At 45.5% G+C, this 12,613-nt stretch overlaps 1 protein-coding gene across 1 annotated transcript in view; it reads left to right on the plus strand.

Moving 5' to 3' along the window:
• The window catches only part of CSMD2 (CUB and Sushi multiple domains 2), a 634,343-nt gene that overhangs the window by 65,025 nt on the left and 556,705 nt on the right, over positions 1-12,613 (plus strand). The window lies entirely within an intron of this gene.

A 12,613-nucleotide genomic window follows, 5' to 3' on the forward strand; every position in this document is an offset into this window, starting at 1 on the left:
TTCAAGTCTTTCTATTGAAACTGGTTTTGCCTGCATATGGCTGTCTGTGTGTCTATCGGTGTGTATTGCTTGCACACACAGAAATGTATTTCCTCCCCTCGGGCCCAGTAGATATGAGATGAAGGCGAATAGGAACTGTGTCTTGCCTCCTCAATACTTTGTTGGAATTTGCTCTGTATTGTCAGGCCTTGGCTATCGGCATAGAATCAGGCATTTGGGGAAGTTCCCACTCTTTCAAACGCCATCGCAGCTGATGGAAGACAAAACCATGGAGACGGGGAGACTGTCTTCCTGTACTAGAGAGAGGCAGGGATGAGAGCTATCGCCTCTGCAGGAAGGGCAGACTTTTCTGGGGCAAATGTAAAGGCCCCAGAGTCATAGCTCTCAGGTTTTGTGGACGGTGGCCTGCCATGCTCCATTGCAAGCCTTGGCCTGGTCCTCTCGGCCAAGCTTTGGGCTCTCCAGGAAGCCAAAGGGTTAATGGCTTACCAGCCAAGCTCAGGGAGCCAGCGGTGCTAATTAATGGTGCATTAATGAGAGGTTCCCTGCCAAATCCTTAACCTTAAGGCTTTGCTTAAGATGCCTGGAGCAGGGTCACAAACAACATTCACAACTCAGCTGCAGCCCTTTCCTCTCTAGCTCCCTGCTCTCAGGCCAGTGCAGAGGTGAGGCAGCCAGGACTGCTGCAGAGGTTTGGCACACAGGTGTTTGGTGAACCTTGGATGAAAGGACTATTGTCCCTTCCCCTCATTCTTTCCACACACATTTTCATGATCACCTATTATTTTCCAGACCCTGGCCTTGGTGCTGGGGAGATAGCAGTGAGCCAAACAAAGCTGCCGCCTTTACAAAGGTTACATGCGAGTGGGAGAGACAGGCATGGATTTGACTATGTGAGTTTAGAGTTCAAGGACGTGGGGCTAGAGATTTAACACTGGGAGACTGGATAGTGCTTCAAACCATGAGGCTGGATGAGGACACAAGGACGCGAGTCCTCACGTCAGACGTTGAGCTCAGGTGACACCATGCAGAGCACCTTCGTAGACTTTTGATGAATGTTGAATGAGACAAAAAGTCAATCAGGTGAAGGGGCTGCTTGGTTGGGGTATGGATGGCCGGGGGCCATCTATTCTGCCTATGGGAGTTCGTCCAGCTTTCCTTGCTCCTAAAAGCAGGGTCCACACATGTATGGTCAGACCTCTATTTTCTGACACTTGGGCTTGCTGGCTCTGAGAGTGAAGTGTAGAAGACCCACCAGAGGTGGGGATTGCTCTGGCCCTGAAGGGTGGGAGTTTCCATGACCCGGGGTGGTGGTCCTGGCAGGGGAGGTCCTGGCCCTGGTACAGCCCACTCTGGCCGATAAGCCATGTTTGCGGAGGAGGCGCCCAGAGTTTCTATCTTCACTAGGTCATCCCTGCTTGGGGTCCTCCTCTGTCATCTTCCTGGTCTGCTCATTTCAGTTCACTTCAAAAGTAGCCAAGGGCATGCAGGCTCAGTTGAGGGGAAGGGCTGGATCTTAGCACCCCGTAGCACCCCTAGAGCAGAGGAGTTCACACCTTGTAGGGCACTAGGGGGGGAAATGACCCCAGAGGACAGTCCACATAGCATCAGAATATGTGCTCCTTGAAGGTTTTGGAATAGTACTTCTTGGGCACGTATGGCGATAGCAAGTGTGTGTTTGGTGGGGACCCTTGGGTCTTTGTGAAATTTTTTATGTTCCTGCATGGTTATTATTCTACTCATGTTTTCTTCTTATTCATAAACCAGTTTCTATATGTATGTTTGTCTAGGAAACCATCATGTATGGAGATTGTCAAGGATATCAGTGTAGAATTGTACATAGTTTTCCCTCACGGCATTTCTGTCCCCACATCTGGGGTCACATCCCCTTTTCTTGTGTCTGCCCCTGTGCATGTGTGTCTTCTCTATTTTTACTCACTTAGTCTTGCTGGAAGTTTGCCTGTTTCATTGATCTTATTAAAATTCCAGCTCTAGGGCTATGGATTTTATTCGTTCCCTATTATCTAACTTACTGATTTCTGCTTTTATCTTTATTCGTTCTTTTCTCCCACTCACCTTAGGCCTATGTGGCTCTTTTGCTGATTTCGTGAATTGAATTAGTTGCATTATTTTTGTTTGATAATAAAACATTAGGAGGCATTTTCCCCTAAGTACAACTTTGACCATATCCCATTAATTTTGATGGATAGTCGTTATTGTAGAAAGGGTCTCTAATTGCCTTTTTTCCCTTCCTTGACTCTGGGGTTTTGGTTTTTATCCTCAAATTTTCCAGTAATTTTTTTATACTTAAGAAATTATTATGTAGTTCTATTGCATTATGATCAGGTCATGAGTTCCACTTTGAAGAATTTGTTGACTTTCCCCCACAGTACAAAATCATGTTTTTGTAAATGTCACGTATTTGAAAAGAACATATGTTCTGTGGTTGAAGGGTAAAAAAAAACATTCATGTTATTAATACTATTTAATTTTTCTACCTTCTTATTTACTGTCTAAATAATATTTGTCAAGGATAAGCAGTGTACTGTTTTTACATTTTCATTGGTTTTTTTGGTCAATTTTTTCTTTTATTTCTATGCCTTTAAAAATGTATTTTGATGCTATACTTTTCAGCATGTATGTATTTTTAAACTTTAGATCTTCAGGGTGAATTATATATTTTTTTAATATAAAAATTATATTTATCCTGAAATGTTTTACATGCTTTAACTTGTACTTTGATACGAATACTTCCACTTTTGTTTTCTTCTCGGTTTGCATTTATTGAGTTCATCTTTACCAATTGCTCCATTTTTAATGTTTCTATGTCATTGTGTTAGGTATACCTCTTAGTACAGCATATAGTTGGATTTTTAAATCTTTCCTGAGAGTCTTTATTCTTTAACAGGAAAGTTTAATTCACTCACATATTTTGGGTGATAATGAATATATTTGCTCTCATATAATATTTGTATAATACTTAATACTGTATGTTTTTAAGCTTTCTTACTATTATTTCCATTTCTCTGTCTGCAGGGGTAAGTTTTCTTTGCCTTTTCTATGACTTATATTCTACTGGTGGTTAAAGTTACTGCTTCGGAACACATTTAAACTGTATTTTCTGTCAGCATCTTGCCTAGTTAGCCTTTTTCTTAATCGGGTCTGTCATTGCATCTTCTAGAAATTTCTGAGTGTTTGTAGCATGTAGATGTGTGTCTGTTTTTCCTAGTTTCCAATATGGACATATATAATCTCTCTTTTTATATATTATACCTTAGATTATTTTGATGAGATTTAGGGGGTCCTGTTGAAGAGGAACTTTACATGTTGTCTTGCCTTTCCACCTTGAACTAGAAGTTTCTCTTAAGGTTTTTATTCTTTTTGGTGCTATTGTGAAGAGAATTATTTTTAATTTAATTTTATTTTTGGATTATTCATTGCTAATATATAGAAATGCAGTTGATTCTTGTATATCGATCTCGTATCCTGTGACCTAGCTAAACTTGTTGTTAATAGTTCTAATAGTGTTTTTAAATCTGTGAATCAAAACAGTTTTAGTTCTTCTTTCCCAATCCAGTTGTCATTAATTAGTTTTTTGTTGTTGCCTAATTGTGCTGGACAGAGCCTTCTGTATAACATTGAATAGAAGTGGTGAGCGTTGGACATCCTTGCCTTGTTCCTGATCTTAAAACATTTAGCCTTTCCCGCTAAGTATGATGTTAGCTGTAGGTCTTTGGTAGATGCCTTTCTAATGAAGGTTTTAAGCAGGGGATTTGGGAATGATCCGACTGCAGTGTAGAAAATGCACTGGGGTGGAGTCCAGACCGATGACTGCCAGGCCAGGCAAGAGACGGTGGTGGCCTACGTGTTAACAACGAAGAGAGAAGATAGGATTTATATGATGTTATGGGAACGTGTTGTACCCGGAGTTAAGCGTGGATTTATAGGGACTCTGGATCAGGAATAAGACAATGGAAGGGGTGGAGGATGACTGTACAGTGTCTGGCTTGGAAGCAGAGAACAAGCCAGCTCGGCCTACAGTGAATTTCAGTCTCCAGTGAAATGCGTCCTCCTGGCATAGCAGGGGATGTGCTGCCCTGACGTTATTCTTCACTCATCTAGCAGAACAGGTAGGTCACCTCCTGTCCCAGTGTTTTCCTGGGAGACAGTAGGATACAGTGGGGACAGGCCTGGCTTGGTTCTGCATTTATTTGTGCTGTGACCTGGGCAAAGTTTGGCTTCTCTGAGCCTCATCTATAAAACGGAGGTGACACTGACATGCCTTACAGGGTTGTTGGATGTGAGCCACCTGCTGCAGATCTCTCAGTGCTCCGTAAACATTTGCATTTCCCCTGCCCTTTTGTTCTCAGGACCTAGGAACTTGGACCATTCCAGAGGGCTTTGGTGCCCGTGTGGACACTTTATCTGTGGCTCAACCATTAGGCTTTTTAGCTCAGGGGACTGCAGATGTGGTGTACAGACACTGAAGATACCTTCTTCATTCACTGTGGGGCACCTTACTGATCCTGTGGTAGCCCAGCACGGGGGCAGGACCACCAAGAAACCCATAGTGGGCTTCTCTCTCTATCCCTCAGGGCTTGCTGTGTTTATTGTCTACAAATTGACAGGCATAAGTTTTGCACTCCTGTTCTCTGTGCATTTTTAATGCATTTCTCTTTTCTTCCCTTACTTCCAACACTTTTTTACTTTATTTATGGATGCATTCCAGCAAAAGGTGGAAGAGTCAGCTTTCACCCCAGTCCCCAACCCCCTTTAACTCATCTTTCTGCAGCTGCTTGCTCATGGGTTGTGTGGGTAGCAACAAGCTTCCCTCCTACTTAGGTTCAAAGCTCCTTGAGGCTGGAAGTCAAGCCTCCTATTAGGTCTCACTGTGGCAGAGCCATGCAGTGCAATACACATCTTGTAGGTGGGTGACATGAGTTTGAGTCCCAGCTGCTCCCTAGCCATTTGGCAAATCGCTTCCACTCTTATCCTTGGTGCCCTCATCTGTGAAGTGGGTGTAGCAACATCTACCTCATAGACTGCTTGGAGAGGATTACATTAAATAATGTGTGTAAAATGCTTTGAACTGGGATGAGGATGTAAACCAAAGGAATAGTTGTATGTTTGTAGAAAAAAATAGAAAACACAATTAAGCAAACACCCCCCCCAAAAAAAAAAGGATGTCATGAGGTAGAACAGAGATTCTCAACTGAAGGTGATTTTGAACTCCTGGGGACATGTGACAGTGTCTGGAAACATTTTTGACTGTCACAACTAGAGAGGGGCTATGGCATCTAGGTGGCAGAGGCCGAGGTACTGCTAATCACCCGGCCATGCATAGGACAGCCTCCCCCTCCCCAGTACAAATGCCAGTAGTGCTAAGGTTGAAAGGTCCCCAGGTAGGTGACTGAGGAGTTCAGGCCTTTAGCATCAGACATACCCGTTTCTAACCCTATTTTAGTGTTCTTGGATAAATGAGTCAGCCCATCTGAGCCTCAGTTTCCTCCTCTGCAAAATGGAGAGCTTGAGTGATGCCAAGCTGTACCTGGCATCATCCATGAAGAGGTGCCAGCAGGCACACTGCACACAGCTGGTTCTCTGCGCAGGTGCCATTATCTCCCAGCGACCCCTTTTCTCCAGCAGGAGTTCAGAGCCATCTTCTTGAAAGCATCTCACATTTCATCTGGAGCTATTCACAAGCAGCGATATCCCAGGGTGCCAGGAGGCAGCGTCTGGCTGCTTGAAATTAAATTTACAATAGAAGCTGATCAGATTCTTCTCATAATGGATCAGGGTGGGAAGTGGGGGTAGGAGCTGGTCCTGAAGGCCGAGGAGCCTATAGGAGTTTGGAAATTAGCAGGGAAAGAACAAAGAGGCATCCAGAGAATGCAGTGTCAGCCCTGCCTGGATGAATGACTGCAACAATCCCCACATCTCTGCTTTCGCACAATTAGATGGCCTTTCCGTGCTGGCAGACGTCCGATTGCATTGCAGCTTAATGTGGAATGAAGTTTTCTAATGGAACACAAGCGAACATAATCTATGGAGACGTTGCTAATAAACTGCATCATTGTATATTGGAGGGTTTATAGGGTGCCGGTGATGACTGCACCAGTTAAGCACAGCTCAGCATCCTTTAATTTAGACGTTTGGGCTCAAGTTATGAGAAGCACTACAACTCGTTCTCTCAATTACTGGCAATACACAGTCTGTCATCAGCCTAAGGTGGAATGCAGTTAGTCATTTGGAGCTGGTTGCAGATTTCACTCAACTGGCGTTAGACACCTGTTTGGAAGTTGTAGAAAAATACACCAATCTGCCAGATTTACCATCTTCATATGAATATGTATCATAGCACAGGCCCCTAAAAGACCTGCATGGTGGAGTCCTTAAAAAGCTTGCCTTGTACATCAACAGGGCTGTCCTTGGAGGGTCCTCTCCCTAGAGTTCCTTGAACCTGTGCTCTTGGAGGAAGGAAGTGGCTGGGAGGACCCATCGGGATGAGGGAGCGTTCCCTGTTTAGGGAGAAGATGCTAGAATGAGGAAAGAAGAAATGGTGACACCCAACACCTATAATGGGCCAGCCACTATGCTAGATGCATTCATTAATTCATTCACTGTCATTTAGTCTACATTTATGGAATGCCTACCAGGAATGCCAAGTGTTGAGGATACAACAATGAGCAAGACAGCCTCGGCTTTCAAGGAACTTACGATCTCTTCAGGGAGACGGATAAAGGAGCAGGCCGAGGTAGTCCAGGGTGCTGTCTATGACTGGGGAACCTGACCTTGTCTTGGGGAGATCTCTGTGCGTTGTGATCTGTGGGCTTGGGACGCCATTCCTCCATCTGCCCTTTGGTGTAGTTACCGCTTACTAATGCTTTTTTTTTTTTAATTTTTTTTATTAGTTTCAGGTGTACAAAACAACGTAATAATTAGACATTTAAACCCCTCATAAAGTGATAACCCACCCCCCCCCAAGCTACTACCCCTCTGACATCTTATGTAGGTATAACAATACCATCGACTCTCTTCCCTATGTTGTACTCCACATCCCGTGACTGTATATACCTATATATTTAGTTATAGTTGACATTCAATATTGTTCTACTTCAGCTCTTCAGATGTATAGCACATTGGTCAGGCATCTTCACAGCCTATGACGTGATCCCCTTGATAAGTCCAGTGCCCATGTGACACCTTACATGATCTTTACAACATCGTTGATTATATTTCCCATATTAACTACCAATTTGTATTTCTTAATACCTTCACCTTTTTTACCCTGACCCCAACCCCTTTCCCATCTATCACCCTGATAGATCTAGTACCCATCTGACACCATAGCTAGTTACTACAATATTATTGACTATATTCCTGATGCTATACCCTACATCCCCATGACTACTGTGTAACAACCGATTTGTACTTCTTAATCCCTTCCCCTTTCACCCACCCTTATTCCCTCTCCCATCTCACAGAAGTACCACTAAGATTCCTTGTAATACTGGTTTAGTGGTGATGAACTCCTTCAGCTTTTTCTTGTCTGGGAAGCTCCTTATCTGTCCTTCAATTCTAAATGACAGCCTTGCTGAGTAGAGCAATCTTGGTTGTATGCGGTTGCTTTTCATCACTTGGAATATTTCCTGCCACTGCCTTCTTGCCTGCAAAGTTTCTGTTGAGAAATTAGCTGACAGTCTTATGGGGGCTCCTTTGTAGGTAACTAACTGCTTTTCTCTTGCTGCTTTTAAGATTCTCTCTTCGTATTTAACCTTTCGCATTTTAAAATTATGATTTGTCTTGGTGTTGGCCTCCTTGGGTTCAACTTTTTTGGGACTTGCTGTGCTTCTTGGACTTGTATGTGCATTTTCTTCACCAGATTAGGGAAGTTTTCTGTCATTATTTTTTCAGATGGGTTTTCAATTCCTTGCTCTCTCTCTCTTCTCCTTCTGGTACCCCTAGAATGAGAATGTTCGTCCACTTGATATTGTCCTAAAGGTCCCTTAAATTCTCCTCAACTTTCTGGATTCTTTTTTCTTTTTGCTGTTCTGGTTGGGTGTTTTCTGCTACCTTATCTTCAACATCACTGGATGGATCCTCTGCTTCATCTAATCTACTGTTGATTCCCTGTAATATATTATTCACTTCCATTATTGTATCCTTTATTTCTGACTGGCTCTTTTTTATGATTTCCATTTCCATTTTTTTTTTAAAGATTTTATTGGGGAATTGGGGGATGGGAACAGCGTTAAAGAATTGGGGAAGGGGAACAGACAAGTTGCTTTCCTTTTGTTCTTCAGTCTAGTTGTGGAGGACGCCGCTTCACTAGCCCATGTTGGTATTATGATCATTGCGCTCTTCCCGGCTGAGGCAGTCAGTTGTCAGCCATTGGACAGCCGCTCACGGCGGCTCATGGCAGCTCATGGCATTTCTCACCAGCTGCTGGCCACCGGCTGCTCACACTGGTTGCCAGCCACTCACGGTAGCTCACGGAAGCCCACTGCAGCCCCCACTGCAGCCTACGCCATCACTGGCCACTCACGGCAGCCCAGCTCCAAGTTGAATTGTTTTTCACCAGCTTAGCTGTAGAGGGCGCCGCGTCACTGGCCCATGTGGGAACCAAACTGGTGGCCCTGCTGCTCAGAGCTCATGCTCCCAAGCAACTCAACCAAGTGGACCACTCTGCCGGCCCTCCATCTCTATTTTTATGCTTCCTATCTCTCTGTAGAAGTTCTCCCTGAGATTATTGAGCATTCTTATAACCAGTGTTTGGAACTCTGCATCTGATAGATTGCTTAGCTCCATTTTGCTTAGTTCTTTTTCTGGGGCTTTGTTCTGTTTTTTCATTTGGGACATGTTTCTTTGTCTCCCCATTTTGGCTGCCTCCCTGTGTTTGTTTCTATGTATTAGGAAGGGCTGCTATGTCTCCTGGTCTTACTAGAGTGGCTTTATGTAGTAGGTGTCCTGTGGGGTTCAGTGGCACAGTCTTTCTGGTCACCTGAGCCATGCATTCCAGGTGTGTCCCTTGTGTGGGTTGTGTGGTCCTCCTCTTGTAGTTGAGCCTTGGTTGATAATTGCACATCAATGTGAGGAACTGACCCTTGGGCTCACTGGTTGTGAGCACTGGCCTTGACTACAGTGGAAGAGTTGTTATGCAGGGGCTGAGCCTACAGAGCAGGATCTGCCTGAGCAGGACTGTGGTGCCTGCCCAATCCGCCCCTTGGGTGTGTTGTACTTTGAGGTGGCTAGGTAATATTTCAGCTCATTTTGAAGCTGGTCACTGGGTGCGCCAGCCCCAAGTCTACCTTGGAGGAGATCTGCTGTAGGTCTACTTCAGCCACAGCCCATGCCCCACCCAGGGCCACCCAAGGGGAGGCAGAAAGAAATCTGCAGATGGCTGCCACCTGTGATGTGCTTGGAAGCACCTTGAGAGGCCAAGCCATGAACCAAGGTTGCTTGCCGCTAATGCTGGCTTAGGGCTGCTCAGCCAGAGGTACAGGACATGCTCAAGCCAGATTCTGCTTGTCTGGGTTCTGCAAACCTTTGAGAGACCCTAGGAAAGTGCAGCTTGAGCCAAGGCAGGTGGTCTGCATGAAAAAGCCACTGAAAGCAGCCTGGGTGTGCCTAAAAGTTAGGCGGGGCCAGGTCTCAAATCCCCAGGGCATGGCGAACTAATGACGGAGACTCAGAAATGATGGCTGTCTGTGTTCACCCACTGGGAAAGGGGAGGGCTCAACAAAGAAACAACCGCCTCCACCAGCTCTCCTGTCCAGAAGAAAGCCACCTCTCCAACCCCGTCCCAAGCCAGACAGCTCAGTTCCCCACCATTTGTCCCTGCTGCCTTTCCAGCTGCTGCCCCGGAGCTCAGAGAATGTGATTCTGTTGGTGGGTAAGTCCATGCGTGGTCCCTTTAAGAGGAGCGCCTTTGAGTACAGCCACCCTCATTCTCACTCAGTCACAATCTCCGCTGGTTTTCACAACCAAAAATTATGGGGACTTCTCTCCCCGGCACTGGAACCCTGGGCTGGGCTGGGGTTAGTATCTTTCACTCCTTTAGGGGATGGGGAAACTCCCACAGCTGAAATAGCCCTCCCGTTCTTAAATGGTCACATGCCGGTGTGGGACCAGCCCGTTCCGCATCTCTGACCTTCCTACCAGTCTGGAGGTGGCTTCTTCTGTCCATCTTTAGTTGAAAGGCTTCAGTTCAGCTTGATTTTAGGCGAGTCTCAATAATGGTTGTTTTGTAGATTAGTTGTAATTTTGATGTAGTTGTGAGAAAAGGTAAACACACTGTTTACCTACTGTGTCATCTTGGTTTTCTCTCTCATTCTTCGTATCACAACTCACTTGTCACTTCCTCACCCAGGAAACCCTCTGAGACACCTCTACTTCTCAACTTGGTCAAACCAGGTGATAATACCCCCTCAGATTACCTGTATCATCCTTCATGGTTTTACGTGTGTGTGTGTGTGTGCGTGTGTGTGTGTGTGTGTGTGTGTGTGTGTGTGTGTGTGTGATAATAAGATTTATGCCCACCTCTCGCAAGGCCGTAAGCTCCTTGACTATAGGGGACTGTTTCTATTTCACTCTCCATGGTATCTCCAGGGCCTGGCCCATAGTAGGTGCTCAACAAATATTAAAGGAGTGAGTGAATGCTCTCTGGAGGAAGAGATCCCTGATAGGGCTTGGAAGGAGGGATGGGGAGTGTTTCATGCTAAGAGAATAGTGTGTCCACAGGTCCAGGCAAAACTGAGGGAAAGATGAGGTGCAGAATGGAATCGGCTCATTGTTGGAGGGGTGGGGTGTTGTGGGGAGGTGGGAGTGTGGCAGGGCCGGATCACCAGGGGTCCTAGATGCCATACTGCCAAGGTTGTGATGTATCGTAAAGGAAGTAGAGACACACCACAAGGTCTTATGCAGGCATTGCATGTGCTATCTGATAATTCAACAACACCCCCATGAGATGGGTAGTGTTAATTTTCTTTGCAGAGGTTAAGTAAGCGTTTAAGAGCTCTGAGCTCTGCTAAGTGGCCAATGGAGGAGTGGCCCCTGGGTCTCCTAGAGCCAGGAACCAAGCTTTCTTCCCCATACCAAGAAGCCATCTCACTGCTTGGGACTCATTTGCATTCACTCCATTTCCTTTTTTAAAATCTATTTCATTTTCCTCATTAAGCAGTGTCTTTAAAACAGTAAAAGTAATAGGAACTCGCTACTTTTAAAAAGTTAAGGAGTGCAGCAATGCATCGAGTCAAAAACACTCAACTGCTTCCTAAAAACCCAGGCCTGCTCCCTGGAGGTAACCGCGGTTAACAGTTTGGTGTGTGTCCAATTTCTTTTTAACTACAGATTCATTAAACTGCCCATGAGGCTTATTGGGACATCCATCAGCCCTTTAAAATTGTTCTGATGAATTAAGTGTAAACTAATTAGAAACATGGATTCAATTACCCTCGAAACACACAAGGGTTTAATAATTAATAGGAAGAGGGCTTGAGGCCAAAGGCATTATGGATTTGATCAAACCCCTAATATCTGAAAAGTAAATATGTTTGATTCATCCTAAATGCTGGCAGACTTGCCATCCAGAGGCAAACCTGTTGGTAGGAAGTTTGTATTTAATCAGGAAAGTTATCTATGATTAATAAGGAGTCAGCCGAAGAGTAGAGCGCTCAAAGCCTGCTGGACGGGGCTGCCTGGGACCGGGCAGCAGCCTGCCTTTCTGGGTTAACACTGCCGGCTTTACTCATGATCTTTCACCAGGCAAGCTTGGGGGATCCACTGAGGTCCCCAGTGAGATCATTGACACTTACTGTGGGCCTACAGCGTCTGGGGAGCAATTCTGGGCCAAGAAATACTGCAGGGCTTTGGGGAGAGAACATGCTGTTTAATCCCCTTGGGCTATGAGCTTTGGTGACTGAGATGCACTTAGAGGAGGGTTGGGGGTTGGAATAAATATTTACCAGTTACACGCCAGGTGCTTTATGGACGTATCTCATTTAATCTTCACAATTATCCCGGCGGTAAGAATTATTACTTCCATTTTTATGGCTAAGAAAACTGAGTCTCCAAGAAGCTACATGCCTTGGGGCAGCTATATTTAAACTCCCAGATCTGCTTGACACCCAAATTCACACAGGTTGGCACAGCCACACCAGGGTTGGAGGGGGTTGCGGAAGGGAAGGAGCAGAGTCCGCCCAGCTTGGGGCTTGGGAAAGCAACTGCTGTGACCCAGGGGGAAGCCGTGTGCTTCATCACCTAATGCCAAAGGGTGGGTGTGGGGGGAGGGGCTGGCAGCCGGTGATATACAGAGCCAGGTGGGCAGCAGTGTCGGGGTCCTGAGCAATCTGCATTCAGAGTAGGACCCTGTGGTTCAAGGTCAAAGTCAGTTTTTGTGGCAAAGCCTCACCTTGCTTGTTTGCCAAATCTGCTAGTTGATAGCAGCCAAAATTTAAGTTCCTGACTTGGGCCAAAAGGCTGTGCTGCCTGCACCCCTCCTGGTGATGGGTCCTGTCCACAGTGTCACCAGGCATTGGTCCAAGATGTGACATTCCCTCAGAATGGAGTTGGCCACCTCTTGACCCTCATCTCCTCATTTGTGTAAGTGGTGGCC

This window comes from Hipposideros armiger, unplaced genomic scaffold (genome assembly GCF_001890085.2).
Source record: "Hipposideros armiger isolate ML-2016 unplaced genomic scaffold, ASM189008v1 scaffold_10, whole genome shotgun sequence".
Classification (NCBI taxonomy): domain Eukaryota; kingdom Metazoa; phylum Chordata; class Mammalia; order Chiroptera; family Hipposideridae; genus Hipposideros; species Hipposideros armiger.